The sequence below is a fragment of the Perca flavescens genome, chromosome 5 (assembly GCF_004354835.1).
Source record: "Perca flavescens isolate YP-PL-M2 chromosome 5, PFLA_1.0, whole genome shotgun sequence".
NCBI classification, from domain to species: domain Eukaryota; kingdom Metazoa; phylum Chordata; class Actinopteri; order Perciformes; family Percidae; genus Perca; species Perca flavescens.
This window is the reverse complement of record NC_041335.1, coordinates 33,119,754-33,132,485: the sequence shown is the minus strand read 5'-3', so window position 1 is coordinate 33,132,485 and position 12,732 is coordinate 33,119,754. Positions and strand designations below refer to the sequence as shown.

The window sequence follows — 12,732 nt, the reverse complement described above, 5'->3', positions numbered from 1 at the left end:
AGTCATGTTTCCATCAATGTATTTTTATGCGTATTTTGAAGTATCGCATTAGAAAATGTTGATGGAAACGACAAAATTAGAAAAAGAAATTCCTCAAAGTCGCAATAAAGTTTTCATTATTTTCCATGTTTTTGTGTCTAAGTGACAGATGGGAACAACAGTATTTGACATTTGTCCACTATTAAGCGTAAAGAGTTTCAGAGAAAAAAAAAAAAAAAAGTTACATTCATGAACCAGTTGGTTCAGTGTTGTCGTGCAACAGCATCACCTGATGTGTTCCTCTATCATATCAAGTTTAATTGTTTTGAAACAAATTCCACAATTATTCTCCTACGCTTCTCAGCCTCCGGCTGCTGCCACTCAGTGGTTAGGTGACTTTTTTCTAAGCATTTGATCTCAGTCCAATGGGGGCTAGAGAAGCTGAAAAGTCACATTCAGTTCTCCACCTGCTTTGTCTGACAGAAGTGTGTAACTTTGGGTTTAACATTGAGATCTCCAACTATGTAGGGAGGTCCCAGAACATGTCTGCTGATGGGTCTGGAATTCTGTTTCCTTATACTTCTGGCTCTGTGCCAGCTTCTTCTTATAGACACTTTGTTTGCACTGTATTTTGTGTTTTGGGGAATGAGGAACAGTTGACTTAAAAACCACGACAACAATGGGCCTCATTCACCAACCGTTTCAATGAAGGAATGTGTACTTAAACCCCCACTTACACACTTTTTACAAAGATTCTGACATTCAACAAAATCTATGAACACTCAAGAGCACTCTTAAGCTCATTTGAGTGATGACAATTTGCTCCAAATAATTGGTTACTGCATTTTATTTAATTCTACAGTCATTTACAATGATAGTATTGTACTGCAATGTATTTCTGATCATTTGTTGAAAAATAAATCATAGTATGCAAAGAAACACTAACACTGCAATTTACATCACCAATTAAACTGATTAAATCCTGTGTTATTTGGTGATGGTTGCACTATTTATAGGGCCAAAATGCAGTGGTTGAATATAACAAAGTACATTTTTCACGTATCTGTACTTTACTTAAGTATAATCAATAGGGCATACTTTTGACTTTTACTTTGTTACATTTTGCATCCTTAGAGGATAAGACATGGGAGAGTGGGGTGATTTGTGCCAGGGGGGAAGTAGATCCACCCCTTGTTTCTGGAAAACCATGGAAGAAATTGGTCCTGTGACCACATCATTTTGAAAAGCCCTCCATTTTACTCATCCTCCAAAGAAGAGAGACACATGGCATGAGAGGTAAGCACATTTTAGCTCCAAAAACCTTTTTTCGTTTCAAAGTAAAATTTCTATGATTAAGGTTTTTTGATTGTAGTGTCTGAACAATTATAGACAAGTTTGAAAACATTTCACACATGTTTTAGTCCTTTAACAGGCTACACAATGAGTCTATAGAGTTAGCATGATGTTAGCTCTTAACTGCTGGATCATGCTAGTTTTTCAAACTTGTGGGTCTGGGTTGATTTGTGCCAAAGGGCCTGGGTTAAGTTGTGCCAGTGAGGAAGGAGTCATTCCTAGAGGTGATGTGCTCAAGAAACTACCCACACCCCAAAAACTTGGTGGTACAGCCAGAAGGGAGTAAACGTTTATATTCCCTGCAGCATTGACAAGTGGGATGTTAAGTATTAGGCCAGATCCAGACCATCTAGACCTACATATTCACAGGGGATAATCTGAAGAAGTGAGGAGACGGGCATGCCTTGTCAGTGTTTGACTTAGGCCTACCTGCCATTTGTTTAATTTAGCTAACACTGATTTCAGTTTTGTTGTTAAATGTATGTCAACAGGCATCTATTGCCAAAGCCTTTTTGCCTGAAATGATTCACAAATATCATATATTGTGTATTTAAGTTTTTTGTTTTCCCCAAAACTACAAAATATGACTTATTCCAACAGTTTAATAGGGTGACAATATCTAAATAAACCTTAAATGAGTAATTTTGTAATTAACTTTTCTTGCTTTCATATAGCATTACAGTTCATAACATTAAAATGTTCTGTTTTACTTCAGAAATCACTGGCACAATTTACCCCAACGTATTCCCCCAAAGGCACAACTTACCCCGCACCAGGGGAAAGTTGTGTCACAAGACCACTTTTTTCCCAAAAGCTATATTCCTGAAACAATTTATTTCAGATCCAAAGTTATTGTTCTCAGGGATGCACCACATCCTGAAATACATCCTTAAGTTAAAGGCATTACTGTCATGGCCTTACTTTAGTCAATTTGAGTAAAAACTGGAACAACTCACCCCACTTTCCCCTATAGAGGTACTGTCGCATGCATAATGGGAGATATCCTGGGCTCCCACATGATTGGAAGGTTTACAGAAAATGTCAGCTTTGCTGAGTACTACAAAACGTGCATTTCAGTCAACCCCTCTCACAGTTGTCACTCAGCATTATTGACTTCCTGGTCATTTCACTCCATTAGGCACGTTCTTAATCAAAAAGGACTACTCCACTGTAGCCCTACACTGTGTTATCTAGCTCTGGGGAGTTTACTCCCCGGAGTCCTTATGCAATTCCCGGCCGCATCCTGCTGCGTCCTGCTGCATCCGCCGCATCCACCCATGCTCTGCAGCGCCACGTTACATCCCGCAACGTCCTGCTGTGATGTTCCTATGCACAGAGTAGTCAGGATCCGGTATAGGAGACTGCACTACTCAGTATGCTACCTGCTATGACATGAACTTCCACGATGAACTTCGAAGTCACTGTTCAATTATCTTTAATGTGACTATTATTGCCACTGTTCATCACACCCCCAACCGGCCCCATCAGACACCAGAGTCTGGGTCTGCCGAGGTTTCTTCCTAAAAGGGAGTTTTTCCTCGCCACTGTCGCAATAGCCACTGCTAATGCTTGCTCTTGAGGGAATTACTGTAATTGTTGGGGTTTTGGAATTTAAAGAGTGTGGTCTAGACCCACTCTATCTGTAAAGTGTCTCGAGATAACTTTTGTTATGATTTGATACTATAAATAAAATTGAATTGAATTGAATTGTGTCTGTCTGTTTGAATGCAGCAGGGTCAATTGTTTGTACAGCCAGCAGACAGACATAAGGACAAGACACAACAATACAGCAAAACATGAAATACTAAAATAAGCACATAGTAAATAAAATACATACATATAAAACAGTTCTGGCAAATTGTTCAAAGTGGAAATGGAAGTCGGGATAAAAGACTTTCTGAGTCTATTGGACCTGCACGGCCTGAGGGAAGTAGCTTAAACTGGTAGGACAAGGGGTTGCTAGAGTCAGCTGCAATGGATTTGGCCTTCTTTGCCACTCTGTTGGAGTAGCTGTGGGAGATAGTGGGGAAGTTGATGCCTGCGATCTTGCTACATGTCCTGACGATACTCTCTAGTCGTTTTTAGTTTCTTATGGACAGAGAACCAAACCAGCAGATAAAACAAAAGGTTAGGGCTGAACCTTTGTCATACGTGCTGTTTCTATTTTGACGCTCAATTCAAATCGCTGACCAGTTCTCTTCCCAAAGTTTAAATAAGCAATAATACCTTCTCATTTAACTACAAAAACATAAACTAGGTGTCAGCTGGTCAGAGGGAGATCAAGAAAGAACATTTTAGTTTTTTTACTGGAAAGGTTATGTCTCCAGTCTCTCCAACGCACAAGAAATACTCAAATGTACTTCAAAAGTCCTGGGGCCTCATCTATAAACTTTGTGTATGCACAAAAAGCCAGTGCCTCCAGGATTTCTTTTTTTTGAGATTGTTGCAGCCCAAAATGCCTGATTTTGTGGGAGCTTTTGTAAAAAATTGCGATAAAATTTGCAATGAAGTTGCGGGAGACAGTGAAAGTTCTTTTTTGTATAGTTCTTTAAAAATGAAAAGAAAACTTGTTTTGGGGAGAATAAAACTACTCTTCTGAATTTTCCTAGTAACCTTACCAAAAAAGCTCAGGATGCTGCAAATGTTGGTATAATATGAAAATGGCTGGTGGCTTGTTGATCTTTACATTGTTAGTTTATTTCCTATCCTGGCCTGGAACTCACATTCATACGATTTGATAAAGTAATTATTGGACTTTAACTTATCATTGCACTTACAATAATGAGCGTAGCTGTTCTCAATTTAGGTCCTCCTGTATACGTCTCATCTCCGTTTTTCCTGCAGCGACCGTGTGTGATTGTGTGTGTGCGCATCAGTAGCGGGGGAACTGCAGAGAGCCGACAGGATAGAAACAGCAGCAGTTACAAAACATTACTGCGTATATTGATGTTAAAATGTACACAGGTTGGCAGGACTGTCTGAAATGTTTTGCACGGTCTTGCGCTGTACGTTTTGTTGGTAAATGTGAGATGTTCAAGTCTCGTCTTCATATCGGAAACAAGCTCTCTCTCACTCCCACTTTGTTTGTCTATTTCCTTTAGAGTCTTCCTGGGAATTAATCCAGAATGAGGGTCAAAGGCTGAGATGAAAGGAACGATGCAGCCACACATCCCACCAAGGCTGCTGAAGTTTCTGTACAAACTTAACAACTTTGAGGATCCTTGTACAATTTGAGCTTCTTTTCAAAAAACACACACAGACACACAGCATGCAGTGTTCATGCAAATAGACATGTGGGCTGAAAGCTGCAACCCCTTGATTCAAACAGAATTTGTTGTGTTCCACTTTTAATCTGATCTTTTTGTCAGCTTGTGTTTCTACATAGATATGTTGTGTTTACAGGATAATGTACTATGGGTTTGTGAAAGGGGGAGGTGGGGGTGTTTCAAGTGTTATATTGCACACTTTAAAACTGTAAATTAAATGGGGACCAGCTGTACAGTGTACTTTATATACTGCTGTACTAGTTTTATGGCCAGAACTTTGACAACGCTCCGTTCCAACGCACTGACCCTCAGACCTGTTTGAAGCTTTAGCTCAATATGTGAGTATTTTCTAATGTTCTCTGACAGCAGTAGACAGAATGTTTGCTCTCTTGATCATCTTTGGTTTTATTTATTCAAGTTTAGAATACATATTCCATAATGCACTACAAATTTCACACATTGAAATGATTCCTGGTCATATAATTGTATGGCACTTACAATCAGTATAATTGTTTTGTCAGTTATTGTGTGTGTTTGAATGTTTTTTTATGAACTTAATCAGATAAATGGGGGGTGTTTCAAGTCTATGAATCTTTCTTTTAAACTCACTACTTACCTCATGTTAATGAGTAATGACATGTTTGTTAAGAGGAAGAACTGTTGTAAACAAATAAACATATTTTGTTTATATAGTGGTGGATTATATGATCATGTTTTAGCTGTTTAGTTAATTAATTTAGCACACTAATTGGTCTTGTGATAGCAGCCATTGTTTGAGCTTTTAAAGAAAAACAAACTTGACAAACTATAATTTCTTTAGATCTTATGACATATTTGACTTTTCGCTTATTAATCCACAACACACTCCTAGCATTATAAGTATAATATTGAAACATTTAAGATCTGAGTTATTATTTCGTTTTAACATACGCTTGTTAAGTTTCTTAGCTCCCACGCTTGCTTGTATTTTCAAACATGTATGTTTTCTTCTTTTAACGTTGTGTTAAGATGAAAGGCCTTTACATTTTTCAAGTCTATATTGATACTATCGTCTTGTCACAAATGCATGTGTATAAAGGTTGTTGGTTGCTGTAATTGTTTTCACTGTCCATACTGGCTGATAAAAGATTGATCCCTAAGCCAATTTAATGAGGGACAGCAGTCCTCATTCTGTGAAGAAAATTATTTCTAAATTTAAGCTGAAGTTTATATGTGAAAATAGCAATCTGAGTAATTTACAAATAAAGTGGATATCTTCCAAAGTACAAATTCTCTTTTCGTGTTACTATTCCCCTGCTAAAGCTCAACAAGAAAACACTGTCTGTAGAAACACAAAGAGCACATTTACCACAAAAAACTGTTACTTTCGTCAAACAAAACCATTCACTAAACCAGGGATCTTCAACAGGGGGTCTCTGACTCTGAGAACCCCTAGAACCTTTCCTATAACATGAGTACTAACCAATAGGGGTGGGAATCACCAGAGGCCTCACGATACGATATCATCACAAAACTGATGTCACGATACGATATTATTGCGATTTTAAGATATATAGGCAATTTATTACCTTTTTTTCCAAATTCAAATTATGTCCCCAAAAGGAAACTTCGTCAACATCTGTTTTATCTAAAAATATACATTTCTCAGTTTGTTCATCTCACTTCAATTTTATTGCTGCAAAATGGGATAGTCAAGCAGACAAACTGACCAACACATATATGTGTTTGATCCTATATTGTATAATACCAGCTTGGCTGACCTCCATGCATAGCAACAGTTGCTAAACTATAGTTGGACAAATGTTTTACATAATTGACATGGAACTTCTAAATCCAACTAATACGCCCTCTATGTCAGAGGCAGAGCTGGAGGTTGATGGGGGATTGTCGTCAATTTCCTTGGTGGAAGTCGCTGAGGTAGTCAAACAACTCCACAGTGGCAAAGCCCCTGGGATTGATGATATCCGTCCAGAAATGCTGAAAGCTCTGGGTGTGGAGGGGCTGTCTTGGTTGACACGCCTCTTCAACATTGCGTGGAAGTTTGGGACAGTACCTAAGGAGTGGCAGACAGGGGTGGTGGTTCCCCTGTTCAAAAAGGGGGACCAGAGGGTGTGTGCCAATTACAGGGGTATCACACTTCTCAGCCTCCCAAAGTCTACTCCAAGGTGCTGGAAAGGAGGGTTCGGCCGATAGTCGAACCTCGGTTTGACCCCCTTGAAAATGAGATGGTACATCTCAAGGGGCTATTCAAAATAAAGAATAAAAAAAAAAAAAACTAAAAAGAGGAACAATGCGGATTCCGTCCTGGTCGTGGAACAACGGACCAGATCTTCACTCTCGCAAGGATCCTGAAGGTAGCCTGGGAGTTTGCCCAGGCTCATGTATGTCTACATGTGTTTTGTGGATCTGGAGAAGGCGTATGACCGGGTCCCCCGGGAGATACTGTGGGAGGTGCTGCGGGAGTATGGGGTGAGGGGGTCTCTACTCAGGGCCAACCAATCTCTGTATGACCAAAGTGAGAGCTGTGTCCAGGTTCTCGGCAGTAAGTCAGACTCGTTTCAGGTGGGGGTTGGCCTCCGCCAGGGCTGCGCTTTGTCACCAATCCTGTTTGTAATATTTATGGACAGGATATCAAGGCATAATCGGGGTGGAGAGGGGTTGCAGTTTGGTGGGCTGGGGATCTCATCGCTGCTCTTTGCAGATGATGTGGTCCTGATGGCATCATCGGCCAGCGACCTTCAGCACTCACTGGATCGGTTCGCAGCCAAGTGTGAAGCGGTTGGGATGAGGATCAGCACCTCTAAATCTGAGGCCATGGTTCTCAGCAGGAAACCGATGGAGTGCCTACTCCAGGTAGGGAATGAGTCCTGTGAAGGAGTTCAAGTACCTTGGGGTCTTGTTCGCGAGTGAGGGGACAATGGAGCGGGAGATTGGTCGGAGAATCGGCGCAGCGGGTGCGGTATTACATTCAATTTATCGCACTGTTGTGACGAAAAGAGAGCTGAGCCAGAAGGCAAAGCTCTCGATCTACCGGTCAATTTTCGTTCCTACCCTCACCTATGGCCATGAAGGCTGGGTCATGACCGAAAGAACGAGATCCAGGGTACAAGCGGCCGAAATGGGTTTCCTCGGGAGGGTGGCTGGCTTCTCCCTTAGAGATAGGGTGAGAAGCTCAGTCATAAGGAGGTCGAAAGGAGCCAGTTGAGGTGGTTCGGGCATCTGGTAAGGATGCCCCCTGGGCGCCTCCCTAGGGAGGTGTTCCAGGCACGTCCAGCTGGGAGGAGGCCTCGGCGAAGACCCAGGACTAGGTGGAGGGATCATATCTCCAACCTGGCCTGGGAATGCCTCGGGATCCCTCAGTCGGAGCTGGTTAATGTTGCTCGGGAAAGGGAAGTTTGGGGTCCCCTGCTGGAGCTGCTCCCCCCGCGACCCGACCCCAGATAAGCGGACGAAGATGGATGGATGGACATGAAACAAGAGATACCTGAATAAATGACAAAAGGGTACAGGATCAGAACATAGAAAATGTATGTATTTTTCATTTAAGTCTTTAAAGGATAATTCCGGCGCAAAAAACGAACCTAGGGGCTATTAACAGAGTGTACCCACTCTGTTGGTCTCTGGGACATGTTTTCATGCTAATCAAATGTGTTTGTAGCTTGAAAGACGCTAGCGCGGACCGCTGACTAGCTTACAATGCTAGTATTCGGGGCACAGGGAAAGTAAAAACAAATCGCTATTTATACCACTAAAAAGGATAGAAATATCACCATACTTCAACAGTAGCATAATGAGGGTCCCTAAATGTTAACTGAAGCATTGAGAACTTTGTAAGTGTACAGACAGTTTATTGAAAAGATACATTATAAAGACACTCGCGTTCATGTTTACATGCCGCAGATCTTCGTTCAATAAACTGTTGGTACACTTACAAAGTTCTCAATGCTTCGGTTAACATTTAGGGATCCTCATTATGCTAGCGTTGAAGTTTGGTGATATTTTGAGCCTTTTTAGTGGTATAAATAGCCATTTGTTTTTATTTTCTCTGTGCCCCGAATACTAGCGTTGTAAGCTAGTCAGTGGTCCGCGCTAGCGTCTTTCAAGCTACAAACACATTTGATTAGCATGAAAACATGTCCCAGAGACTAGCTGGTCCTAAATCAATAAAAAAATGTTGTGGCAAAATGATTTATTGTACATCTTGCAATAATAATAATAATAATAATAATAATAATAATAATTTAATTTTTGCATCTTGTTTTATGTGACATATGTTTGAGGGTTACTAATGGAACTTGGTTTACATTTGGATTTAATAATAATTATAAGTGGTAATATAGCACAAGGTGTTTTACAGTAAAACAGCAAAGTGGTGTGTGTTTTGGGGAATTAACTAATTAACTAACATAAATGCATGTGTCTGACTTAACAAGCCCTTACTGAAGGACACACAACCAAATTGTGCCTGCAGAGAAATGGTTGCTTTTCAGCTGAAATCTGCTTCACTTTCTCATGGTGTAACACTATCTCACCAGGAACTGTGACCCTGACAATGCAGAGCCTTAAAAGTACTGTATCTTTAAAATCAATTCTAAAAGCAGGAAGAATGGAGGAAAATTTACTGGCCAAGCAAGTAACATGTTTGATTTTCTGATTCTTCCTTATGTGTCTTTGTCTAAAATGTTCCACTATCCTCCAAAAAACACGAGTGTGTCCACCATCAGGAAACAATGACAATTGCAGGTAAAAAAACAGGATAACAGGATAAACAGGATTAAGATGAAGTAAAAAAATTCCCTTACCTGAGCTCCCCCGCCCATCTCCCCACCTGCCAAGCCATTTCCTTATCAGCTCTGCAGTATTTATACCAGCCTCTTTCCCCCACTCTCTACCAGTTTGACAAAGTTGCCTTTTTGCTTTCTAGCATCTGTTACCTGGAACCCTGTCACCTGTTGCGTATCTTCCGTCCTACCTGCCTGCCTACCTGCCCTCTACCTGCCCATCTGCCTACCTGCCTGACCCTCAGCCTGATCCCTGGAATTTTGACCGGTGTCACTGTAAGTTTTTACAACTTCCCCATAAATCCAGTGAACTGATAGTGTCTGCCTGCTTTTGTCTCATTTGGATCCTTTCCTTGTTTGCTCACATACGGCAGCACACATTATTAGTGATAACTGATTGTCTCTCGAAAACATTAAACTATGTTTACTTTATTTCCAGCCACGACAGAGACGCTGATATTGTTTTACCTTGTGAGTCTGTGTGTGTCATCATGGCAAAATGGGGTCCCAGTAAAGTTATTTTATTACAGCAATTAACAGATTTTTTTCTGTTTCATCTGCAGTTGAAGCTGTTGAGTATTGCTGCTGATTGCCCTGCCAGCTCTTTCCTCAGCCAGTGAGAAGAACGACGATATAGGTAAACTAAAACTACCACACAACAACTATTTACCATTCTGTGGTTTATATTCCAATTGTCCTCATTAATGCATCACTTAAATAAAATCTACACATAGATGGAAACAGAAGAAAACTATGGAGCTAGAACAGTGACAGTACATTTTAGCATATAAAAACAAGGCATTGAAAACAGTGTTTTAATTTTTAAATTGCCCATATTATGCTCATTTTCAGGTTCATAATTGTATTTAGAGGTTGTAGCAGAATAGTTTTATGTGGTTTAATAAAACATCATATTTTTGTTGTACTGCACATTGCTGCAGCTCCTCTTTTCACCCTGTGTGTTGAGCTCTCAGTTTTACCTACAGAGTGAGGCATCTCACTTCTGTACCATCTTTGTTAGGAGTTGCACATGCGCAGTAAGTACTGCTAGCTAGTCAGCTGCAGAGTATGAGGGCGTGCCACGCTAGCAGCTAGGCAAATTTAGGCCATAAAGCTCTTCTGTCCTCTGCGGCTGGGACATGATGGAGTGTTTTGTGCTCGTCTTTACAGGCAACAACAGAACACTTTCCGTGGTGCTTCAACATGGTGTCTCCTAAACCGGTGCTTCCAAATCAATAACCAGGATTCATACGTTTTGAAAAAGTCTGGAAAAGTTATGGAATTTAAACAATTCCAGGCCTGGAAAGGTTTTGGAAACATAAAAAGACCCAGAAAGTTTTGGAAAAGTCATGGAATTCTTTTTTTAACACAGTATAATAATATGTGATTAATAAATGTATTTCACGTCGTCCTAACCTCACCGTTCTTTTCAGGGCGCGATATTACGAATCCCACTACGAAGCATATAAATTGTCATTCATTTTATGGTTAAAATGTGTTAAACTTTAACACAGATTTTTATTCTTATTGTATAATGTCGACTGACATTTTCAGGAACACAAAGTCATGGAAATTTGCCAAAAAGTCATGGAAAAGTCATGAAAAAGTCATGGAAAAGTATTGGTTAAACTGCGTATGAACCCTGAATAACACAGTGATGGATATCTGAGAAGTTAATGCTGGTGGGTGGAGACAAAGCATTACATCCAGTATGTAAGCTCTGATGGGAGGGGGTGGTGCGTGGGAATATTCAAATGTTTCGGCTGATGACGTAGACGGCCCTGCTGATTTTGACCAGCTCACCTGGAGACTGAAGGCAGGATATATTCAGAAACCCGTATTTCACTCAAAACAGCATGGATGTTTTTTTTTTCCAAGTTGTATGCGTGTGGAAGCACCAGAGACACAAAATAACACCCTGAATCCCAGAAAAACTGATTTCTTCCATAATATGGGCACTTTAATGTTAACTTATAGGTTGACATTTTTCTAGTCTATCTTGATACAATCATTGATTTTGGTTGCAGTAATTGTTCCTACTGTCCATACAGTAGGGGTCCTCGCTATGTAAACAAATTCTTTTATAAAGTTCTGCTGAAATTAATATGAGATCTCAGGAAATGGAGTGTGACAAATAAAGTGGAAGTCTTTTTTCCCTTTTTTGTGCTGCATGTTAACAATTGCATCTCATGATTGAGCAGTTAAGCTCAATGATTGAGCAGTTAAGCACACAATTGAATCCACAACTGTTGTTGTGTTTTTGAATTTTCCAAAAGATGGAAAAAGACACAATCCTCTAAATTCTTTTAATTAGTTTTACAGGTGTAAAATATGTGGAGAAATCTAAAGACTGACTGACAGCCATGCATAGTTACGGTGGCCAAGCTATGGCTGGACAATCGCTGTTTGGGTGTGGGGTTTAGGTCAGTTTGACTATTTCTAATTAATGACAGCAGTCACTGACCTCCTTTTTATTAAGAAAGCAAGATAAGTGATATAAAACAATTGGAATAAACGTTTAGATTTCCACTCTCCATTGGCTAGTTTTTGTTTGCCCTGTAGCATTTATTACAAATTTTGCTAAAAGCATTAGAAATACATTGATTGTTTACTAATGTAATTTGGTTTATATAACATTGTTCCTATGTGTGTCTTTTTCCTTTTACAGTCATGTTACTGAACCCAAGTCTGGAGAACATTGTTCCTAAGATCACTGCTAACCAATCAACAAATCAAACTAATAATGCTAAGAGAGTTGTTGTTCCCAAAGGGATTGAGAACAACGTGGACTGGTCCTCCTCACTCAAGGTTGGTCAAACCAACCTGGAATGGCAGACCTTAGTCTCTGTCCCCGACGGAGCAGTTTCAATCTTCAACGAATATGTTAAACGCCACGACTACGTTGCCAAATACGCTTGCCAGGCCGGCTTCTACAGCCCTGACAAGGGTCCTTACTGCTTCTACCCCGCTGGAGGGAAGGAATTAAGTGGCTACCCATTTGAGATCCTGATAAACAAAGACAACTTTGAGCTTTTAGAATGGAAGGATGGCTCCTATGGATCAGTGCCTGATAATGCAGTCGAGACCTGCAACGGCAGCGGTATATATGTTGGGAAGAACCAGTATGGTCTTGGGAAAGTAGATGTTAAAAATCAGGCCTTCTTCCTTCCATGGGAAGGTAAGGAGTATTGGTACAAGAACTACCAGGTCCTGACCGTTAACAAAGATGTAATCAGCGACGACATATCTGATGTCAAGTATAACACTTATGGGGTTAAACCCATTGATTATCCTCCAGAGACCATACAAACATCTGTCCTCACCAACAATGGGTGCCAGTCAGCAAAACTTAC

General features: G+C 40.4%; 1 protein-coding gene across 2 annotated transcripts in view; it reads left to right on the top strand.

The window, feature by feature from the left end:
• The first annotated feature begins 1,169 nt into the window (after positions 1 to 1,169).
• The window catches only part of LOC114555804 (natterin-3-like), an 83,880-nt gene continuing 72,317 nt past the window's right edge, over positions 1,170 to 12,732 (top strand). For both annotated transcript variants that reach the window (XM_028578505.1, XM_028578504.1), the window contains exon 1: positions 1,170 to 1,275. The gene's annotated coding sequence lies outside the window, so the exon portion shown is untranslated. The remainder of the gene's footprint in view (positions 1,276 to 12,732) is intronic.